We start from the raw sequence: 25,778 nt of genomic DNA, 5'->3' as shown, positions 1-25,778 counted from the left end.
ATCCACCCCTGCCAAGCCTCTTTCCAAGTATACTAGGAAAGGACTCATTGATAGTGTCACAGGCTGTGCCTTGGACACCACTGTGTCTAGTTTATCTAGTAAAAGAGAAGTTATCATGTTGAGAGCAAAGCCATAGTCGGGGCCGTGGGCAGACACACGAACACATAATGTTTTTTTGCAGCGAATATTAGTCATGTTCCTTATGTCATTACTACTCAACACTGTGACCTAAAGACCCGGTGAAACTTTCATTTGCAAGAAAAAGAGGTGGCGAGTAATATGGTCTTAAATTCTTTTCCCTAGCATATTAAGACTAGAAATAAAATTATGTTTTTGTATTTTTTCCATAATGAGGTGAGGCACAAGCAGATTTTAGCCCAGCTAAATAGTTTAGTTATCAGATTTGTAATCTTCTGTGAAGCTTCTTACATTCTACATATCGACCTTCATGGATGTCAGTTTGTTTAATGTCCCAGTCTCTAATTTGCTGAGAGAGTGCCTACTCACTTGCACTGGCACACTGCCCATCAACGAAGGAGGCAGTGTGTTGGACATTTAGTAGATGATGATCCAACAGGAACACCTGTCAAATCATTTGCAATAGAATTCATGTTTGACTGGTAGGATTGTGGCAAATAATTTCACCTCCCAGCCAAATACTTTCTGGTGAGAAATAATTTTCGTGCCACCTTATTAAGTATACTCGGTGGGTCCCTAAATATCTATAGAAGGTCCCATCGTCCACGCTGTCCGAGATGGTACCTCATATAATATCTATAAGGCCTTCCTCTATCTGCCACATATATATATATATATATATATATATATATATATATATATATATATATATATATATATATATATACAGTAATCCCTCGATTATGTGAAGTAATAGAGCCAAAGGCATATTTGGATACAGACGAAATCTGGATATGGAGCAATATCCTCTACTGTACCTATACCCTACCTATACCCAGTCTATAGGTGCAGTACCCCTCCTATTTGTGGTAGTGTTCTCTGGTCTTTCAACTGTATTTCAACATCAAAATACACATGGGAATATCCGATATAATGCTAGACTCTACGAAAACAATGGATAACCAACAAAAAATCTTCAAATATCTTACCTATACGTACAGTTCCCCTCCTTTATTGTGGCAGTCTTCCTCGGTCTTTAAACTACGCAAACGTAAAAACACACATGGGAATATTCAATATAATGTTAGAACCTAAGAAAACAATGCATTAACAACAAAAACCCGCCAAAAAATAAGTGAAGACGACGGTTGTAAAAAAGTAAATCCTCTAGGGAAGACACGATCATATTTGCCCTGGAAAATTGGTTACATTGGTATAAATTGTATACCATGATCTACCATAATGTTTGCGGGCATTTATACTATAAGATAAGGTAATAAAAACACACAAAACTGATGAGTAAAAGTACAGAAATTCTGTGAGAATAAACTTGTTCAGGAGTTAAAAATAACAACACATAGTTTTCCAACATCCTATTGCAAAATCTTGCCCACAATGTGGAAGAGCTAAGCATATGTCTTCAAACAGAATTTTACGAGTTTTCTCATTGTGTTTTCGGGATTTCGGTATGACCAATAGTATTTGAGTAAATTGCCAAAAACTAAACAACTCACTGGTAGCAATGCAGAGATGGTGGAGGAGGGCACTGCACTAATCAGGGGTACGGGAGGGAGGGTGGGGGGACTGGAAGTGAGATATGCCTGGCACCAATGAGCTTGGAGGGGGATGGAAGAGGGATGGAGGGTGAGAAGCGAGAGTGGCAGGAGGACTTTGACCATTTGGTAGGGAGCCGGACAGCCATTATGCTCATCTTGTGGGTTATCGGCCCGTATTAACCTCGTGCTGGCAGAAAATTCCGAGTGATAGGGCCAGCTAGAGAATTCTGACCGTTTGGTAGGGAACTAGAAAGCCTTTTTTTTCTCACCTTGTGGGTTCAGTCTATTACCTGCATGTGGCGGGAGAGGCTGGCAGGCCATCCAATTGATTTTTTTATTTTGTAGGCTGGCCAGATGCCGATGTCGGTGCTGTTATATTCGGATATAGGAAAATATATCTGGATGAGGATTTAACAGAGCCAAAGCCTAATGTCTGGATAAGGAGCAATCTCGACACAGAACGTCTGGATAATTGAATGATTATATATATATATATATATATATATATTGGATAAGGAGCAATCTCGACACAGAACGTCTGGATAATTGAATGATTATATATATATATATCAGTGGAGGTAGTAGGGAAAGCTAATACAGCCAATGCCAAAAAGTGTTCAGAAAAGTCACTTGATCTCATGAAAAGAGTAGAGGATATAAAAGTAAAAACAAAGAATGATGCAGTAGAATGAGCAGAATTAACTCGTCACGTCCCGAGCTATTTCGCACTTCCGACACACCCCAGTCCCGAGGTATTTTCGATTTTTTTTTTTTTTTTTTGGTGAAAACCTCCACTTTTGGTGAGAAACATCGAAATTTCATAGAGAAAACGCTCACCTGAGGTTTAAAATACTCGATCCAGGTAGCAGTACCTCCTTACCTGCCTCGGTTTTCTAACAGGCTGGCACCAAAGAAAACGAGTTCTATGGGAGGGTAACTATTTCACACCACTCATAAACGGTATTTATTTATTTACTTGGTACGAATTTATATGTAGTATGAGAGTATATTGGTTTTCAAACAGTAATATATGCATTATAAGCATTGTTTCACTCACTAACTCATCACCATACCTGACCTTCTTTTACCACATTACCTGATCATCATTTCTGACTCTTTCTTCCTCTAATGCTATGTAAACTTTGTCCTCCACATTGTCATCGATTGGGAAATCACTCTGACCCTAAATGTCTTTATTGGCCAGGTCACTGGTAACAGGTGAACTACCGAGACAATGGCGTGCGGGGGTGGGGGGAGAACTTATGCGGTGTAAGGCATTGTCCCTGCTTGGCATCTTGTAGAGGAATAGAGGAAGGTGTCCCGTGTATACGTACGAAAAATCACGCGCAAATATTGAAAATTGTGCAAATTAGGGACCTTGCAATTGCACGACGTACCAGTACGTCATCGGGACTGGCAAATGCAAAATGTTGCAGCATACCCATACATCGACGGGACGGGGTGGGTTAACCTCTACACCGCGGGCATGTTTACCGATGTTTTGCGTGTGCCGCAGGGTTATTCGGGCTCCGACAGACTCTCAAAAAATATTTGCCAAAAATCAGTTATTAGTCCTAGAATATTAAAATTACATATCCTTATGGCACATACCTTCAGCTTTCTCCTGGAATGTTTGTTGAGCCTTCGTCAGTTACCGTAGGACTTGTGGAGACCTCTGAAGTTGGGTAATGAAGTCTCCACTTTACACTTCCCGACAACCCGTAATATGATTACCACAGCCAGATATTAACACTATAAACACTACTCTATGATTTTCAAGTAGTTTGGGATCCATACTCCAAAAAAAAACCACTGTGAAAGCAATGAAAATTATGAGCGCGTCTGACCGTCGCACTTGCGCTAGTTCACTCTTGGTACTCTGTCATTTATTATTAATAAAACCCCTCACACTTTATATTTCTATCACTATATAACACTTATATATATCTACAGTCTTTATCCATAAGTTTCCTTCAGTAGTATTAGTTTATTGTCACTGTAGGGATTCAATTTCTTTCAGTAAAATACGTAGCATTCACTTTCTCGTCCTGTATACTATCATTGAGAGTGAATGTCACTTTCATCTTCACTCTCATAACTCATAGTATTCAGACATGCTAGAGTGAAACTTTCACTTTCATTACTCCTAGGGTATATACTCATATTCTTATAATACTACTCATTTACATTTCTATTTACGTTCTCTCTTTTATTTACGTTATTTACATTTCTATTTTATTTACACTGTGTTATGCACTGTCACTTGAAGTAACTTATAAACTATTTTCCATTGTTCACATATATTTACATTCATTACTTTCACTTGCTGTTTACACATTATTTACACATTATTTACAATTCCATTTGCACTGTTTTACTCAATAGAAAGATCGAAATCACTCTTTTATCAATTGTCAGCCCTTTACCTCTTTCCACACGAGGTTTAGTAGGGGATAAAGGTCACAGGGCCCTTTGCATGGGGGTGAAAAAGTCCCTGAAGTCAGCAAATGAAGCAGACGTACCTCCACTTCGGAAGATGAGAGTAAACTGATAAGGGAGGGCTGGGTGGAGGCCTACTTAGGGGATATTCAGTACTACCAATGTTAGCTCTTGAAACAGCTATGTATAGCACTGAAATGATTGGCATGAAATCTAGACAATACATTATAAATTAGGTAATTCTAGGTAAATGTAAATATCACTTAGGCTTCTCCCTTCCCTCCTTATATGTATATTTATTACGAAAATAGATTATACGGCATATTTCAAGGGGAAAAAAACAGCGAAAATTAGCGAACGAGTGCACGTGAGGTGTTGTCAGGTGATAATTAGCCAATTCCAGGTGTATTGCACTCTCACTTACCTTATTTCTTTCTTGTATATATTATTTGGTATAAGAATAGGGCATAGGGCTTATTTCAATGGATGAAATCAGTGAAAAATTCCAGGGAAGATTTACTTAGCGTAGCACGGCCAGGCAGGCGAGAGGATAGGGTAATGGAGGGGGGGTAGGGAGGGGAGTCAAGAACGGGGAGAAATGGCTAAATTGTCAACAATGGATGGGAGTACAGATGAGATTAGGAATGCTGACTAGTGTTGGACATTGGCAGTACTGATAGATGATACAAGCCCCCACTTGGAAGCCCAGGTGAATTCAAAATAACACAGAATCACAAAAGCGACGCCCCGCGGTATGATCCCTTGCTCCCAAGCGTCACGAAAGTGACGCCCCGCGGTTAAGGGGTTAAATAAGCATATCAGCAAGAGACAGAGAGAAGATAAAAAAGAAATAGAAACATGGATCAGATAAATGAAATCATCAGCAAAGGAAACTGTATGAAACAGGTCGAAAGTAGAATTGCACTAGGAAGCAACAAATTATATCACTGAAAGACCAAACCGATTAAGCCATTAAATGCTGAGATAAGATGGTGAAGAGAGTTGAAGAATTTTACAAGGAACTGTCTGCATCAAAGACAATTGTACCAATAGCTGAAGTACCTGAGGTAACACCAAAAGTAAACATATAAAAAAATGGAAAGAGGGAAGAAAATGGAATAGCAACAGATTTACTGTCAGGCACAGGAGTAGAAGTGCAAAGCAGGCTTGCCCACTTATTTATATAAAAAAGACGAAAAATTCCAAAACATGGTGTAATGGAACTGTTGTTTTACTTTACAAAAAAGGCGACTAAAAAGACCTTAGTGACTACCGACCCATTATTTTTTTTCAATTATTTACAAACACTTCATTAAAGTTCTTATGATGAGAATAACAAGAAATTTGAAAGAAAACCAAACTCGTGAACAGGCAGGATTCTGAAGAGGGTATTCAACTACTGATCACCTGCATACAATGAAACAGGAAACTGATAAGAGTACTGAGTTTAATAAACCACAGTGCTTAAGTTCTTGTTGATTATGAAAAGGCTTTTGACTCCTTGGAGCACATACCAATTACAACTTAAACTGTGAGAAGAAGGGGTAAATGAGAACATTGTAAATTTGCTTGAAAACATATATAAAGAGGGAACTGCTACAGTTAAATTACATAGACTCTAAAAAAATTAAGACTGAGAAGGGACTGCATCAGGTAAATACAATTTCACCAAAATTATTCACAACAGAAAGAAATATTTTCAGAAAGCTGATCGACTGGGAAAACAAAAAAGTGAACATGGATGGAGAAAAGGTAAACTATTTAACCCCTTACGACCGCAATTATTTCAGGCGGGTCACCCCCCCCACCGCCATTCAGGGGGGTTTTGGCGACTTTCAACAAGGGTAAATTGACTCCGTTTTGACAACGCAATCTGCACCCCCGTAGGCCTAATGGTTACCGCACAATTGCACGTCAAAGTTAGACAAAGGTTATAATCGTTTCCCCTCGAGAACAATCTAAAATGTGAAAATTTTAATAACTACCAATTTTTCTGATTGAAACAGGTCATTTCAAAGTGTTTTGTCACACCAACCATGAAAACAGGTGTATGTAGGTGTAGGGAGATTACTAGGCTGTGGGGAGTATGCCTATAGGTACGGGGGATGGAAAAATAAACTTTTAACATGAAAAGAAAGCATGTCAGTGTGTTCTGTAACATCTTGGCGGCCTGATACCTCTTGGGGGTCTGTAGGGGGTGGGAGGGTAGAGAGGGGCAAGGAGGGAGGGATGGGGTGGTGTTCGGGGGGGACACAATGCTTGCATGGTGGGAGGAGGGGCGAGAGTGGGTGGGAAAGGACACAGGTGGTGGTGGGAGGAGAGATGCAGGTGCGTGGAGGGGTGGGAGTGTGATGGGGGACAAGGAGGGAGTGAGTTAGAGGGTGGATCGGAGGCAGCTCAGAGAGGGGGTGCCCCCCTCACCGCCCGGGTTGGTCCGGTACCCCATCCCACCACCTCAGGGGTGAGTTCTCATTGGTCTGAAGCCATGTACATCATAATAGGGGCAGAGGAAGCACTCCACAGTTTTTAACAGGCCTCTCTCAATTGATGCAATTAGGCTATTTGGCATAAAACTCTCACTGCATCAGTTGATGTGATTAGGCATAGATTTGTAGATAGCACTGTCCTAATCTCATAAACAGCAGAAACATAGCAAGAGATGTAAACTGAACTGAACAGAGAAATGAATTGCAGTAAACCTAAAGCAATGTTTAATTCGAATATGCCAAAGGGCATCATCAGAGTAGGTGAAGAATTTCTTGGAGGAGTACAGTTACTTGGATAAAATACTAAGACTAATGGAAGACAATGAAGACATTACAAGGGGACATATTACAATTGGTTGGAAAGATTCTGGTAAAAGCAGAGCCATCATGAAAATTAGTTTGTCAATATGTATGAAATGAAAAGTTTATAACGAATGTATAATTATATTTATGATATACTGTTGTGAGACATGGAAACTGACAAAATCGATGGAAAATGCACTATTCTGTTCTCAAAGAACAGGTAAAGTGGGGTATCAGAAATCCTAGTCCCCGATATTTAATTTTTAAAAATATGAGCATAAGGTCAACAGATCAGTCCGTCTCTTTACCTTCCTGCCTAGTGAAGCTCTTCATGGAGATGATGGGGTCACACTGTACCTGGCTCTGATTTTGCTCTATAAAACCATTGGGTTATGTCATACCCCAGTTTACCTATAATGTTACCTCAGTTTAGCTCTCTTGTGATTTTTTAAACTTTAATTTGCTGTCTTTCTCCTTTGTATACAAAAGGTCCCAACATCGGTCTACTGCAGGTCACCCAAGGAATCACGATATTACTTTTCAGTTTTGCAAGATTTAATTTTAAAATTAGTATACCAAAAATTTAATAATTTTTCTGAAAACTTTAATAAATACTATTTTTTCATTTAAACTTAATTTTTTTCTGGCCCTATTCAAAGATAATGGGTTGAATTATTTGTGTATCGAAGCATTTTGGAATATCTCAAATGGAAATATTTTTGTTTTATTTTTTTCCTTGGGGTACATCAGACCCCACTTTAGCTAACAGAGTACTTCCTCGCCAAGTTCCTTCACTCCGTCTTCCAGAGAACGAAAATGTCTCAATAATTTCATTCATCCCAATAGCTGAGAATCACCCAAACTAACAGGATGCACATATTGCATGTTTTTAGTGCTATCAATCACATACTCTTTAACCCGCGGCGTCCCGGGGACGTCCTTCACGTCCTCATGTTTTGTCACAGCTAATCCCGGGGACGTACTTCAACGTCCTGCAATTGCAAGGTTCATAATTTCCACAATTTTCAAAATTCGCGCGAGATTTTCGTTTTGCCCGGGTACCCAAGCCTCCCCTACCTGCCGCCAGGTGGGCAGCGTCCTAGACCCCGCGTGACCCGCGCTCGCCCTTGTCTCGGTCACTCACCTGCTAGCAGTGACCCAGGTCAGACATGGCGCGGAAAGGTCTCTCAGACGAGGAAATCGCATCCGTCCTGGAAGCCTTCACTGGAGACAGTGATTCTCCACTCGATGATGATGTGGTGGATCGCGATTACGTCCAGCCAGAGGAAGAAATAAGTAGCAGTGATGAGGAGGTCCCTTCGCCCCGAAAAACGCGGTATGTGACATACCGTAAGGCAAGGGAAGGCCAGCCTGCTCCCCAACCATGTGCACAGCTATCTCTCCATCCTGAATATGATAAGGACGAGGATGAGGACGATGAGGATGACGGAGGCCTAGGACGTGATATCGCCGCGTGGTTGGGAAAAGAGAAAATATCACCACGAGGATCAGAAGGTGGGGCGAGACGACACATAAAGTATGGTGAAAGTACTTTGTCTGGGGAAGTGGCAAGTGGTGTGGTGGGATTGCTGGGAGAAAGGGAAAGTGTTGTGGCGGCAGCGCGGGGTGAAAGTGAGAGTGGTGTGGGGGTAGTGCGGGGTGAAGGGGCAAGTGGTGTGAGGGAGGCAGCACGAGCACGTGGTGCTCGTAGGCCTAGGGGAGAGGAGGTTGAGTCACTCCCCAGCACTTCTTTTGCCCCTGAATATTCCCAAACTTCCTCCCCACAGCCCCAGGATGTGGGGAAAGGAAAGAAAGGGAAGGGAAAGGGTAAAGGAAAAGGGAGAGGGAAGAGAAGTGCGAGTGATGAGAGGCACCGCTCTCCACCTCCCCAACCTCCCCCACCACCCTCACCTTCCCAACGATGGTGACGTGGTTAGTGTAAGTGGAAAGAATTGTTATCAAAACTACACCCACTGTGTAAATCTGGTCAGTAAATATGTGATAGCAAGGAAATAAAGTGGAAACGGGTGTAATGTTAGCATGAATAAAACATATAAGTTGAACATTACTGTAAGTTGTCATAATTGATGTCACGAGTACACCCACATTCTGGTCAGTAAGTATGTGATAGGAATTATATACAATGGAAGATGTTGTAATGTTAGTAGTAAGGTATTTTATAAGTTGATTACTAGTGTAAGATGAAATAAATGATATCGCGATAACACTCCCTGTGTAAGTACGCGCAAATATGACGCTCAGTTCCATCGTAAGTTCAAAAATGATGTGATATCAATTATATCAAGTGTTTACATGTGCAATGTTAGTGGAGAATTATTATATAAGTACAAAAATAGGTTGTAAGTTGAAATAGTTGTCATAGCAACTTCACCGTGTTTGTTATTATGCGCTATTATTACGCTATATATTTACGTAAGGCCTGAAATAATCTCAAAACAGTTCTATAAAGTTGAAAAGTGTATAATAATATTAGAAAAGTATTATGTAAGTAGAAAAAGCACAATACGAGTTGAAACAACAGTCACAGCGAGTTCACTCACTACGTAAATAAGTGCTAACATTACGCTAAATGTTATCAAAAGGCCTGTGAATACGTAAAAACAGTTCAATAAAATGTAAAATGGTATAATGTTATTGTACAAGTATTATGTTAGTAAAAAAAATTATATGTATCATGATTTTAGAATGTTAGCGATTCATCGTGACCTAGTTGGCCGATTTTGCTCGTTTCGCACGATGGTACAATGCTTATTTCTGCTCTATTTTTGTATAAAATCCAATATACTCTTTTATCACATGTTTTTATGTTTGTTATAAATTATTTCTACTTACTTTCATTGGTTTCCCAGACTTATAATACCATAGAAAACGTTTGAGGCTCAGACCGCCTAGGGAGAACACGGGGCCAGGTGGGACCAAGGCATACCTGGTTAAGCTAATTAGGGACCCCGGGGACCAATTTCTTTGCCACCGACCATTGTTTCTGACCAAAAGCGAAAGTTTAAGCAAAAAAAAAAAAAAGGTCGAAAAATGGTCGGGATTGGGGGGTACCAGTGGTCGAAAAGTGGTCGGGACGGGGCGGGTTAACCAGACTATGATTTGTCAAACAAAAACAACTATTTACTATTTACTATGATGGGACTCATCTGTGCCTACAAGTATTGTACGCTTGCGATCAAGAGTAACGATACACTCGTGGGTTCGTGGAGAAAAAAAAAAAATCTTTTGAAAAAAATAGGAGTGACCACCGTAGATTTACATGCCTGAAGGGAAAAGAGGGTAGCCTACTACGCCAATAGCAGTGTTCGCGCGAAGAGGAAAATCTGCCAGACACAGCCAGAAACCTTGTCTCGTTTTCGTTTTGACGGGCTAAGGGGGTCTTAGTTAAACTTCAGTGTTCTTATTCTGATCGATATTTACGATATTGGTTAAGCAAATACCTTTAAAAAAATGTAAATTACTCTTACTTGTGCTATTTCACCCAAAATATCGCCTAAAAATTCGTATATTTATATATTCATCCCTAAGAAGGTTAGGACAGTATCTATCAATAAGACTGTTTTTGGACTGTAAGAAGCAAAAAAGGCGTATGAATAATGACATTCGTATATAATCTGACTTGTACAAAAAATGTCAAATATGGTCTATCCATAGTTTAATATTTATTAGACTCTAAAATGTTACGGCGTATCGAAGTCTAACCCTGCCAGACGTACGAAGTAAGCCAGCTGATGGAGTAGCTCACACAGTGAGGAAAGACACAACTGTTTTGGTTTGCTTGGAAAACTTGTTGTACCGGAGGCAGCAACTAAATATCGACATGCTTTCTTGAAGTGAATTAAGTTTTATTCTTACTCACTTGGAGTTTAATGTGTTAGTATGAATTATAATCAACTATTATTGTTGGTTAAAGATATACATATATATTGCTATGCATGCATAAACCAGGCTGCAACCGCTGTGAAATATTTTTTATAGTACTATATTTTTTCATGCTGCATTGACAAAGCACTGTTTTATAGAGAAGAAATAGAATATTTACATATTTTTAAGATATATAAGATGCATGAAAAAGGCCATTCAAAAAATGCCCGACATGTGATTTTTTTTCCGTCCAAAAATTAAAATACCGGTGATATCTGGCATTTCTCCAGTCGCGCGAACGCTCCTATGATAGCACACAACAACCTCGTAGTCAAGTTTTGGACATCAGCGAGGCAGTAACTTATTCTTTACTTGCAAAATCAAAGAAAACACAAGTGAAGTTTTCCACGAAACACAGATGATCATGCTGCACCCACTATGGTTAACAATAATAATGATGATAATAATAATAATAATAATAATAATAAAAATCACTGGTAGGTGGGGGCTCTCATCATCCACTCACTCGATGTAGTGCTGCTCTCGGGTGTCTGCCCTTTCCTCTCCTCCATCCTTCTTTTCTTCCATCCTCTTCTGTCTTTCCTTCATTCTTTCCTCGTCCTTCTGCCTACGGGTGACTTTACACTCCCTCTTCTGTCTTTCTTTCCTTCATTCTTTCCTCTTCCTTCTCTCCGTGGGTGACTCTACGCTGAGTGACAAGCCAAATGGTTTCCTGTACATCAGGAAACCATTTACTATGCTGGGTGGTAACCATATAACCGAATTTTGGTGCCTGGTGGTTAAGTGGGTAACTACGGCACTCCAATTGGATTGAGCCGTGAAGGTTTATATCCAAGGGATAGATTGCTCATGTAATGCCACCCAGGGATGAGTGAGGCTGGTCACTCTCATCTTAATCCTGAATAAATAAACTGAGGTTTTCGAAGGTTTAATGTGGTAGATATTATATATTACCACCCTATTGTCTCCTCTGTGACCATACACTACTGATAACCAACAGCTGTTTCACAGCTGATATTCATATCCCGATTATGACATGTTGTCACATATTATGAAGTTATTCATTTTCAAGATTGTATATCTTCAACCACACACTCCTGTCTTCTGTGTGTATTCCATCTACATCAATCTGTTTTTGTGTCACACTGCACATTATATCACGTATAACACACACACACACACACACACACACACACACACACAAGAATTTATGGCAATATTTGGTATACTGTAGGTAGTCGTGGACATTCCTGGCTAACAGGTGGAGTAGAGAAGGAATGGGGCAGAAGGTTGGCGGTGGTGGTGTGGGAGACGGGCAAGACAGTGGAGGGTGGGGATTGAGTAGACTGGGAGAGTAAGGGCAGGGAATAAGAAGAAGGTAGCGGTAGGGAAGGGTGCAATGTTGTAGAAGGTTATCATGTTTTGTGTATACAGGTTCAGACACCATGTATATACATTAAAACAGCATGATTTTTATGAAATATAAAAACATTATGTGCTGAATTTGTTTGAAAGCCACATTAACACAAATTATTAGCTAGCATAGTTTGCAGTAAAACATTGGTTATATCATTTTCTGTGAAAAGAAAGCGGCCACACAATATTAAACTGCAACTTCAGGATTGCATATGACACAGATAACAGTAATGAGGGATATAAAAAAAGCATAAACTACAAAAAGGAATACTACTATGACCTAAGGAAGTACTTCTTAGAAACAGATTGGGAAAATTAGCTAAGAGGACAAGATTTAAATTTTATTTATGGAAAATTCTGTGATTTTTATTACATAGGAGTCCAAAATTACATCCTTCAGCAGAAAGTAATATTATGAAAATAAATGATTTAATACAGAATGTAAAAAATCAAAAGAATAGAGAGATTTGCTGTGGAACAGATACAGAATACACAATAGTTAGAGGGCATACAACAACTATAAACAGCCAGGAAATTATTATATAAGGATAAGGAGAGAAGCTCAATGACAGTTTGAGGAAGACATATAACTAAAAGTGGTGATCAGCCCAAGCATTTTACAGCTACATCTGAAGCAAACCAAAGTTAAAGATAAAATACAGTCCATTACGGATGAGGAGATCATCTATACACAAGAGAAAGATATTTTTGAAGCACTTAATAAACATTTCCAATCACTTTTTTATGGAAGGAAATATTTTTGAAAGAGATGATATGGAACATGCATGTCCACACATATTACTAGATATGCAAATATGAGAATAAGAAGTACAGGAAGAGTGAAGTAAATGAGACAAAGGAAAAGCATATTGTCCTGATGAAATTTCAGGTTGGGTGCTACATGACTGTACAGAAGTGTTATAAGCAGACCATTATATTTAATACCAGTATTCAAGGAGTCCTTAGGTCAAGATAAACTACCTGGTATTTGGAAGAAAGCAAATATTGTTTCCCTATTCAGGAAAGGGGATGGACAGAATTCACTCAACTACCAACAAGTATCACTGACCAGTGTTGTAAGTTACCAGAAAAGCTGAAAAGAAAAGTTTGGGTAAACCATGTAGAACACAGAATGATAACAGAAAGGTAGTTCAGTTTCAGGATGAGAAAATCATGTGTTACTAATCTATGAAGCCGGCCCTGTGCCAGCAACGTACATGTGCATCGGCCTCTGTATGTGCAGACAGTGCCAGCGACGTACATGTATGGTGGTGATTTCATATATTTGCGAAAATTCGAACATTCAAATAATTCACCAAACAGTCACCTGTGATATTCCCGCACCTCTCTAGGCCTCACCTGCCAGGTATGAGTCATCACCGCACACTTGGGCCCGTGTGGGAGTGCGCCACATGAGTCTAATTTTGACAGTGAGTGAGTGAAGATTCTGGCTCATTGCGGCCTAGCCCAGCACAAGTATTGACTCTCTGTTTGAGGTGCCCTATGATGGGGAAAGTGATTCTCCATTAGATGATGATGTGACTGACAGGGATTACGGTCTGCCAGACTCAGAATCCAGCAGTGATGTGGAAATACCATCTCCCAGGAAGGCCAAATATATGGCAGTGAGGATGGTATCCTCACAGGCAGCCCCACTACCAACACCCCTTCTTACCACCCCCCACCATCCTCGATCCTATGACGACTCCTCTAGTGAGGATGAATATCAAGAGGATTCTAGTGCTACCTACAGTCTTCCAAAATGGATAGGATCCACCTGTAAAGGGCTGATGGCCTGGGAGGATGTTCAAACAAAAAAATACAAGGTTTGTAATGCTTTGTTTTATGCACGTGGGACTAGGAGGACCATGCCGCCACTGACCTCACAAAGGCCTGAGTCACATCAGCCCAACGCTCCGGCACACATGACCTTCCCCCTGGAAATTCCCCACCTCATTTTAGTGCTTTCTCCTCCATTGCTGGTAGTGTGGGGATGAAAGGAAAGGGGAAGGGGAAAGGAAAGGGGAATGGTATGGGGAAAAAAGGTGATTGTTGGGAGGAAGGTGAGGAGGTGGAAAATATTCCACAGGTAACTTCCGGTTTTCCTCCCATCCTGATGACGGGGACGGTGGTGGTGATGGTGGTGATGATGGAGATGGTGAAGCAGAGGATGAAGTGCCGTGGGAGGATGGGAGCAGTTTTGTTCCCATTCACCAACCATTTACTGGTGGGGACACAGCAGGCTGTACTGTACCTGAGTTGAACCAATCCTCTAGGAGGATCGATTTCTTCAAAAACTTTTTTACTAGAGAGTTGGTTCTCAGAATCTGCATACTTTCTAACACTTATGCAGCATTCTGCCATGGCACAGCCCCACACACACCCCATAGCTGGCTATCATATATGTTGACAAGCTGTATCTGTTCCTGGCCTTAGTTCTCATGCTGGAACAAATAAAAATGGATCAGTTACCTTTGTACTGGGCTGTGGACCCCCTTACGTCCTCATCCTTCTTTGGAAGAGTTATGGGAAGAAACAGATTTCAGTACATTCTCAGCCGGCTCCATTTTTATAATAATGAGGACCCCAGCAATGTAGGCAACACTGACAGGATTTGCCCAATTCACCTAGTGTTTGATCACCTGGGGGTGCAATTCTCATCCTCTTTCCCTACAGAGACTTGGTCATGGACGAGAGTGTCGTTATGAAGGGGGAGCATTGCCTTCAGACAATATATCCCAAGCAAAAGACACCACTTTGCATTCCAAATTTTCATCATGTGTGACTGCAGGACCGGGTATGTGCAGGACATAGTCCTGTACACTTGTGCACAGACAGAAATTACAGAGGATAGGACTGTCAGTTTGTCTGGTGCAGTTGTCAAGACAATGATGCAACGGTACCTTCATCGTGGGCAAGTCCTGCACCGCGACAACTAGTACACAAGCTGCAGCAGCAAGAGAGTGTCACCTGCGGGTACAGCAAAAAAGAGAAACAGATGGCACATGGTATAGGTGGGCAGGAAACTGCGAAGGAAGGGAGTAGAGTTTATCCAGGTAAATAGTATCCTCGCCAATGCTGGCACCAAAACCATGAAGTAAAGCTCTTTTTGATGGTTTGTCCCCCCCTGATGCATATCACAAAGACTATCAATTACCGCAGCAAAAAACGTGCGCACATTTGGAAGCCTGAGGCTGTAATTGATTACAGTGTCAATATGCGTTAGGTAGACCAGTCGGATGCAATAATATCGACCATTGAGTGTGCCACGCCCACGATGAAATGGTACAAAAAACTGCTGTTTCACCTGCTGGATGTAAAACTTTTGAATGCTCACCTCCTCCATGCCAATACCTTAGGATCCAGTGAGAATTTCAAGGACTTGATCAGGGAGCTGTTCAGGGAGCTGATTGGCACCCACAGTCTTGATCGTGCCCCTAGAAAGCATTCAACTGGTGGTAAAATTCTCCTTCATCTCACCGAATGTCATTTCCCTGAGTTAATGACAGCACCAGGTGCGAAGGGGAATCCCCAGTGCTGGCAGCACACCACGGCTAAGAGCACAGCTTATGTGTTACCAGTGTGTGGAGTGTGATGTGGGCCTGTGCCTCACACCCTGCTTCAAAGAATACCACACTCTACTCCACTTATGAACTACACTACATGGTATGTGCAATAAAAGACGCAAGTGAAATGTATATAATTATTAATATGTAATGATAATTATCTCATAAGTATGTGTAATATGATAAGAAACTAGTGTTAGTGATTTTGTAATAGTAAGTGAAGTATAATAAGTTATGTGTGTGTGTGTGTGTGTGTGTGTGTGAGTGTGCTTCAAAATATACCAAGAGAAAGGACACAGCGCGAATATCTTGCCATGCGATAAAAGAAAACAGTAGTGCATTGGGTGTGAGAGAAGCACACCAAGAGTGCACAGACTATGAAAAGAATTATAAGATATGTGAAAAACAAAACTAATGTACAGTATAATACGTGTGGGCACAGACTTTCTACCTCAGAAAAGTAGAATAAGAACTATTACGAACATTATATGGGCAATCCAGCTCACTCACTAGCTTGTCATAATGCACCAACGAACATAACTCTGCTTGGGGACACTTCCTATATCATCAATATACCCAACAAGAGTGTCCTTGGCTCGAGTAATATGCAGTAGTTACCAGTGAAGAAAATGCAGAGCTTCTGCCTCCTCTCATTCTGTGGCGGCAGCGGGCGGTGAAGTCTACGGGCATTACTCCGAAGTTTGCAGCCGCCTGCTCAGAGAAAATCGACCTCAAAATCGACCTAAATGGCTTCTTTGAGTACATGTACTTTTAAGGTTGTTTTCCATGTTTTTTCATTACTTCTAACCTATAAAGCAAAAAAAAAAAGTTGATAATTGACCAGCACCACAGCTTCATCAGGGTCCAAAGTCTGCCGGCACGGGTCGGGTTAAGCTACTATGACAGGGTTACAGAAACATAACGGAAAAGAGAAGAATGGGTGGACAGTATATATTTAGATTTCAAGAATGCATTTGAGAGAATACCACACCAAAGACTTTCATGGAAGCTGTGCCATAAAGGAGGTATTCGAGGCAACCTGTTCTTTTGGATACAGGATTTTCTCAGAAAAAGGGAAATGAGAACAGTACTAAGGGGAAATTACTCATTGTGGAGGGAAGTGACTAGCGGAGTTCCACAGAGCTCAGTGCTGGCACCAGTTATGTTTTTAGTATATGTAAATGACATAGACAGTAACATTGGATGTGGAAGCTATCTAAATATGTTTGCTCATGATGCAAAAATTCAAAGGAATATTACTACACGTGACACAGGTTCTTGCAGATAGCTGCAAGAAGAATTAAACTTCATGAATGGAGCAAGAAATGGCCGATGGAATATAATGTGGACAAGTGTCATGGAATAAAGTTTGGTAAAAGCGACAAAAGATCAGATTGGGATTATAAGTTAGGAAGTTCAACCCTACACATATCAGAACGGGAGAAGGACCTAGGGGTGATTATCAGTAACAGACTATCTCAAGCTGACCACAACAGTGAGAAGGTACGTAACATGTATACGGTGCTTGCTGATATGAGAATAGCATTCACATATATAAATGAAGACATGGTGAGAAAGATAATAACATCATTCATCAGACCAACCCTGGAGTATGCATCAGTAGTCTGGAATTCTCATTAAAACACACACACACACACACACACACACACACACACACACACACACACACACACACACACACACACACACACACACAGATAAGATCGAAAAAGTAAAAAGGGCAGCTACAAGATCAGTACAAAGCTTAAGGGATTTAAGCAACGAAGAAAGTCTAGAAAAACTGTATCAACCAACACTACAAGATAGAAGGAGAAGGGGAGACTTGATTATGCTATATAAATGCATCTCAGGGAAAGAGAAGATCGACATAAACGTATATAAAAACTATGGGGAAGTATCGGCAAGAGGACACTGTAAAGAACTACATAAAGAGATAGGCAATAAAGACGTAAGGAAATTCAGTTTCCCAACTAGGGCAAGTGATTATTGGAATGCACTACCGAATGCAATGGTGTGTGCCAAAACTCTTCATTAATTTAAGGATACGTATGATAAAAGTTGTTTAATACATGGGGCAGTACGAACTTGACTCATTCCTCTGAAGATGCAGTTAGATAAGAACAATTAGGTAAGAACACACACCATGGCACACTCGAATACTCGTCACTAACTATTCAGGTCATAATCCCCATTGATGTTAAATACAGCATTTATTTAATACGCATTAAAACATGGTAGACATCTACACCGTCATACTTAACATCATCTTACTGGCAATGAATAGCTGTATACACGGCTGGATTAAGCATGTGGGAGGCCCGGGGCCCGCTTGGAAGGGAGGCCCCCTTTCCAACTCCCCCAATGGCATACACCACAGACTGGTAACCTAAATCCTAATATATAAATAGGACATTTTTAGTTAGGAAATACTGAACGGGGACTATTCATCCAATGCTGTAATATGTAATGCATAAACACGAAATGAAATGAACACAAGTTGCTCTGGTGGGAGGCCCCCTCTTGGTGGGTGGCCCAGGGCCCGGGCCCCTTGGGCCTCCCCCCCCTTAATCCGGCGGTGGCTGTATACATGATGTGGACACTGTCAATATGCAAAGTGAATAACGACTGTGTGTGTGTGTGTGTGTGTGTGTGTGTGTGTGTGTGTGTTCACTGAATGCAATACAAGACTCAGTATCGTATATTGGCTTATCAAACAATCATTTCCATGTGATTGTTAGGAAACAGTGACATAACTATGAGCTTAACCTTCGAGACTTACGCCAGTTGTAGGACGGATATGAATGTTGATGATATGAGTAGCTTACATAGATAATGCAAAAACCATTACTTTTACATCATTCTCTTGTGTACCGACAGCTGCTTGAGTGAATATGGAACATGTGACAACAATGAAAAAATATTGTATACAGTAATTGTTATCCTGAAAAACTCTTGAGATTCCAGTAAAGTATACACACACACACACACACACACATATATATATATATATATATATATATATATATATATATATATATATATATATATATATATCAGCAGCAGCAGCAGCAGCAGCAGCAGCAGCAGCCGTTGAGGTCCACTGCGGGAACATTATAAGTAACAGTTTTAAGTTGTTGATATATAAAATGCATGTAACATCATATTACAGTGAATACAATGGTGTCCAATGTTTTAAAAAATAATGGAGCAGACCTACACCATTACAATGTCAGTGACAACACTACCTTTTTGTCAATTTGGTCTTAAGTATTTTCTTTTTATTATCATTGTAGGTGCTACATGATCATCTATATTGCGTGGAGAACTTCATTCGTGTTATCTTAATTTTGCAAATACTGGATAATTTGCTAAATCGCTGATGTCCATAACTTGACTGAGAGACTGTTGTGTACTGTCACTGGCATAGTATTCTCTCTTCTCTTCAGAAAGTCTACGGTGGCCACTCCCAGTTTTTCGATTTTTTTTTTTTTTTAATTTCCCCCAGCCCACGAATGTATCGCTACTCATGATCGCAACTGTACAAGCATGCAAGGAGGTCACTGTCAAGGATGTTTTCAGTCATAATGAAAAGCCCATAGTGAGTTCTCTATATCTGAAACGTGGATTGCAAAGCCGATGATCGTGTTAGGTAGTCTGGGGAATACTGTTGAATATTTTCCTTGTCAGAGAGCCATGCTTACGATTATTTGCAGTGGAGGAAGCTGAGAGTAAATTTACAAAATATTAGTCGAAAATCTATCACAAATTCTCCTTCCCGTCGAAGTCCGTCTGTGTGTTTGTGCTCCACCTGGTTTATGTATAGGCTTGTTCTTGCAGTAATAATAATTAAACGCATTATTTTCTCATATCCCGCACACTTAAATCTTAATAACCTCAGGCTATCCTGGATGTGTATATATCTGTGAGTAACTCAAGAATTTGTTTCTATCGCTGTGTGTGTGTGTGTGTGTGTGTGTGTGTGTGTGTGTGTGTGTGTGTGTGTGTGTTCATATGAGGGTGAACGTGTGTAGTATGAGTTTATGTAGCCGACTAGAAGAGCTCTAAAGATTTTTCAAAGGGTGTAAAGATAACTGAAGAAGACAGAGGAAGATATGCAAAAGAAGACACATTTCAGGTAGACAGGAGGATAGAATATGAAAAGAAATGGGAGAAGTAAAAAGAGGAGGATAGCAGAGAAAATCAAAGGAAAATAAGAGGAAAACATTAGGGAAGTTTAAAGAAATGCGATAGAGATGATGACGGAACGAGAAGTAATTCATAAAGGAACTGAGGAGCAGAAAAGACAGAGGTTGAACAGAGAGAAGAAAATAAGTAAAATATCAGAGAAGGTACAGAGCTGAGAGAATATAATGGAAAAATGATAAATTGTGTGTGATAAGGAGAGAGAGAGAGAGAGAGAGAGAGAGAGAGAGAGAGAGAGAGAGAGAGAGAGAGAGAGAGAGAGAGAGAGAGAGAGAGAGAAGGAAATGGAAAGACCTAAGAGAGGAGAAAAGAGAGGAAGAATGAGGAGAGGGAAGGAACGGGATGTGATCAAGAAAATGAAACCGGTACGTAAAAAGAAGGATAGAAAGCAAAAATGAAAGAAAGGAACGTAGGAAGAAAGAAAAGGTAGAGGACAGCATGGAGTTGAGTAGGAAAATGCTGGGGCAAGATAAATCCAACAGGACGGGGAAAAGAGAAGAAACTTTTATGTACAGTATATTAACACATTAGCAGTAAAGACCCACGGACTGGGGAAAAGGATAGAACAGGCAGGGGGAGATTAGGTGTAAGATGGGGAAAAACGAGGAACTAAAACATATAAAAGAGAAAGATAAATAAAGGAGAAAGATACAAAACCAGGGAAGTGTGAGTGAAGAATAAGCAAAAATGAGGAAGAACATTGTTACATGGATGAACGGGCAGGGTACATGAAATATTCTGCACTTTCCTTAACTGGTGGGATTGTCTGTGATATCAAACTTGAAAAATGCTTTTCTGACACAAGCATCCCAATAGTTTCTCTGTGTCTCACTATCTCCCTCCTATCCCTTTACCTCTTCCTCGCCATCTCCCTCCCCTTCTACCTTTTCCTGCCTCCCTCCTTCCCTCTCCCTTCCTTTCTCCCATCTTACCTCCCCTCGCAACACAAACCTGCACAAACCAACTCCCTCAGTAATACAACCATTAGTGTCAAAAACAACTTGCAGTTTCCCGTTGTCGCTGAGACGGAAGAGGAAGAGTAGGGACAAAAAGATGAGAACGTAGAGAAGGAGAATGGGGAAAGAAGACGCTGAAACAACAAAGTTATCAAGGAAAAATGATAGTAAAGAGTTATAAAGTTATGTTACGGGAGAGAGAGAGAGAGAGAGAGAGAGAGAGAGAGACACACACACACACACACACACACACACACACACACACACACACACACACACACACACACACACACACACACACAGACTGAGACAAACAGACAGACTGACAGAGAGACAGACAGACACAGACAGAGAGAGAGAACAGAGGAAGAGGAGGAGGACTGGGATCAGGAAGAAGAGGAATTGCATGGGTTGTTGTGCAGTGAATTTAAGTGCACTAGGAAGTTGTTTCAAAGGAAACAAAAACTTTGTAACCGTGTTACATTCATAAACACAGCTAGTGAAGCTCCCACTCATCACTGACATACGTAGGAAAATGATAACTGCTCCGTAATCTGCGTCTTTACTATCACTCCACCTTCCCATGTTCTCTACCTCCTTCATTGCTTGCCTCCTCCTCCAGCCCCTCCCTCACACCTTGCACTCCAGAATATTGCTTTCACATAAGCAGTGATGTTCAACAAATATTCATAAAATCAAAGCATCTATTCCAATGGCAGGCGACGCCCTTTTCACGCATTGTAAAATTTTTGCCACTGGAGAGAGAGAGAGAGAGAGAGAGAGAGAGAGAGAGAGAGAGCAGTGACGAGGGTAGGCCAAGAGATCCCTGGGAGGAAAGGGAGTTGGAAACATATATTATAATGCCACATGAGGGATGGTGAATAAGAATGGTTGAAGCTCGGAATGGTAAGATTGCATGAGAAATGGAGGCTTACGCTTGTTGGTGGCATATAAAAATGAGGGAAGGAAGTTAGGTGTGATATGTGGATGGGATAGAGCGTGGGATGAGAGGAAATAAATGGGAACATTGATAGTGAAGGTCATTTTGATATTACAGACGGCTGTGTTGGTCATGGGTAAATTACAGGAAACAGCTGCGACAGTGTGTGGAGGTGTGAAGAGTTTGGAAAATGAATGTGGCGTCAGTGAGGGAAGATATGAAGAGCAAAATGAAGTAGGAAGGTGCGAAGGAAGGGAGAAGAGCAGAAAAAACGGGAGGAGCGTGAATGGTTGAAAGGCTGAATGATAAATTGAAACAAGGAAACATAGAAGGGAAGGAAGGAAGGAAAGGTGAAAGGATAGGTGAGTAGTCAGGATACAGAGAGTATACACACTGAATGAAAAAGTCATGAAATGAGATGCAAGAGAAGGATGTGAAAATAATGAAAAAAAAAATGCAGAGTAAAAAGGAAAATGCAAGAGAAAATAAGAATAATAACAAAACCACAGGAGAAAGGAAGATATGGCAGTGACAAAGAACAAACCCGGCAGAAATGAAAACACTTTATCCCACATAAACAGCAAAAAGAGAGAGAGAAAAGAAAATAGCTATTTGGTGATAATAATTAAAGCCCGATTCAGAAGGCTAATGTCCATGACGCATGGAAAATGTTTTCAGAAAGTCTGTATAAAGGTGCAGAGGTATGTGGATAAATGCTCACTAGGTCTCCTAAAGACTGACAACCAGAAAAGAGTAATAGCCATATTATAAAATGTCTTTCGGCAAAGAAAATTGCTTATAAATATTACAGACCGAGAAGAGGATAAGATTATTTATCTCAACATTCTTCGGATAGTTAAAAAGTTAGTAACTAAAATAAGAATTATATTGAAGCACATATTGCTAGTGTCTGTAAAACATCACCTCCTCTCTCCAATTTTATTAGTAACATCAGAAGTAAGAAAATATTCGCACCGACAATAGGCTTGGTCATGCAACAGGTGAAACTGAGATGGCTAAATAACTTAATGTTTTCTTTGCATCGGCATTTACAGTAGAAAAATCCATTCTCGATCCCTATCTCTTCCGTTATACATGCAAAGGAAGCTAGAAAAACTTGTGACATATTCGAATTTTTATGAAGGAACTGGTTTAAATATCAGTCGTGATTAATGTTAAAAAAAAAAAAAAAATGCAAACTGGGAGCAAAGTGAATTAAGAATAATAGATGTAAAACACAATTTTACATTCAATCAAGCTCAAAAGAAATGCTGTGAATTTATTATTTTTAACAATATGAATGCTTGCATTACAAAGAGACTTAAGCAAGTACACGTGTACCAACGCAGCACACCACGGCCAAGAGCACAGCGTACGTGTTACCAGTGTGTGGAGTGTGATGTGGGGCTGTGCCTCACACCCTGCTTCAAAGAATACCACACTCTACTCCACTTATGAACTACATGGTATGTGCAATAAAAGACGCAAGTGAAATGTATATAATTATTAATATGTAATGATAATGATCTCATAAGTAAGTGTAATATGATAAGAAACTAGTGTTAGTGATTTTGTAATAGTAAATGAAGTATAATAAGTTATGTATGTATGTGTGTGTGTGTGTGTGTGTGTGTGTGTGTGCGACAAAATATACCAAGAGAAAGGACACAGCGTGAATATCTTGCCATGCAATAAAAGAAAACAGTAGTCCATTGAGTGTGAGAGAAGCACACCAAGAGTGCACAGACTATGAAAAGAATTATAAGATATGTGGAAAACAAACATAATGTACAGTATAAAACGTGTGGCCACGGACTTTCTACCTCAGAAAAGTAGAATAAGAACTATTACGAACATTATATGGGCAATCCAGCTCACTCACTAGCTTGTCATAATGCACCAACGAACTTAACTCTGCTTGGGGACACTTCCTATATCATCAATATACCCAACAAGAGTATCCTTGGCTAGAGTAATATAGTTACCAGTGAAGAAAATGCAGAGCTTCTGCCTCCTCTCATTCTGTGGCGGCAGCGGGCGGTGAAGTCTACGGGCATTACTCCGAAGTTTTCAGCCGCCTATCTATCTATCTATCTATCTATTGCCAGACGCCTCAATCCCGTTTGGGGTGGCCACAAACAAATCGCCTCCAAGTCGCCCTATCCCCCGCCATTTCACTCCCCTGCTCCCAGCTCACACCCCTCTCTCTTATATACCTCTCCACCCCATCCCTCCATCTCATCCTCGGCCTCCCCCTCCCTCTTTCCCCCTCCACCTCACTCACATACACTCTCTTCGTCAGTCTTTCACCCTCCATCCTCTCCACATGGCCAAACCACCTCAGTGTGTTCCTCATAACGCTTCCTTTCACATCCACATCAACACCACAACGCTCCTTTATATCCTCATTCGTCAGCCTGGCTCTCCATGTGACTCCACAGGCTCCTCTTAAATAACTCATTTCCACTGCTCTCACTCTTGACTTGTGTCCTTCCAACAACGTCCAAGCTTCACTTCCGTACGTTAGAGTTGGTATCACAATACTGTCATGTAGTAACTGTTTCACTTCCATGCTCACTTCCCTGTTTCTTATCACTGCTTTCAAGGAACCAGCAACCTTTCTTCCCTGCTGTACCCATTCAAGCACTTCACCCTCCAAACCTCCATCCTTACTCATCACACTACCCAAATACTTAAACGTACTCACATTTTCCAATTCCTCACCATCCAACCTCGCTGTACATTCACTGACTTCACCTCTCTCAAAGACCATCACTTTACTCTTCCCTACATTCACCTTTAGATTCTGTTTCTTACACACTCTCCCAAACTCATCCACCAAGCCTTGCAGCTCTCTTTCGTCTTCACTCAACAACACAGTATCATCTGCAAACAACAGTACAGGGAGTTTCCAAACACTATCCTCTCTCACCATGGCCACTCCAACATCCACTACCCTACCTTGTACCTCTTTTATTACCCCATCCATGTACAGATTGAACAACCATGGAGACATGACACATCCCTGTTTCAACCCAACCTTCAAAGAGAAAAATTCACTTACTTCACCATCCACACGCACTGCAGCCTTCGCACCATCGTACATACTCTTCACAGCATTCAACAACTTTCCATCTACTCCATATATTCTTAACACTTTCCACAATCCTTGTCTATCCACCCTGTCATATGCTTCCTCCAAATCCATGAATGCCCCATACAACTTCTTTCCCTTCTCTAGAAACTTTTCCACTAAAGATCTGAGAATGAATATCTGATCTACACAACCTCTTCCCTTCCTAAAGCCTCCCTGTTCTTCTCCAACTAATTTCTCTGTTCTGTCTCTAACTCTGTCAATAAGTATCCTACCATACACTTTTCCTATTATACTAAGAAGACAAATGCCCCTATGGTTACCACACACTTCTTTTTCCCCTTTTCCTTTGTACAAGGGAATAATTATACCTGACTTCCAATCCTCCGGGACTCTACCTTCCTCCCAGGCCAATCTGCACATCTTCCACATCCATTCTACTACTATCTCTCCCCCATGCTTCAGCATTTCACCACACACTCCATCAATTCCTGGGGCTTTCCCCGATTTAACTTTCTTCATTGCTTCCACAACTTCTATCCTACTGATTTCTATCCTACTGATTTCTTCCAGAGTCGCCTGCTCAGGGAAAATCGACATCAAAATCGACCTAAATGGCTTCTTTGAGTACATGTACTTTTAAGGTTGTTCTCCATGTTTTTTTCATTACTTCTAACCTATCTAGCAAAAAAAAACAAGTTGAAAATTGACCGGCACCACAGCTTCATCAGGGTCCAAAGTCTGCCGGTACGGG

The sequence above is a fragment of the Coenobita brevimanus genome, chromosome 72, assembly GCF_032717465.1.
Source record: "Coenobita brevimanus isolate Jiangsu-jjx chromosome 72, ASM3271746v2, whole genome shotgun sequence".
NCBI lineage: Eukaryota > Metazoa > Arthropoda > Malacostraca > Decapoda > Coenobitidae > Coenobita > Coenobita brevimanus.
The sequence above is the reverse complement of the archived record's forward strand: the minus strand, read 5'-3'. Positions refer to the sequence as shown.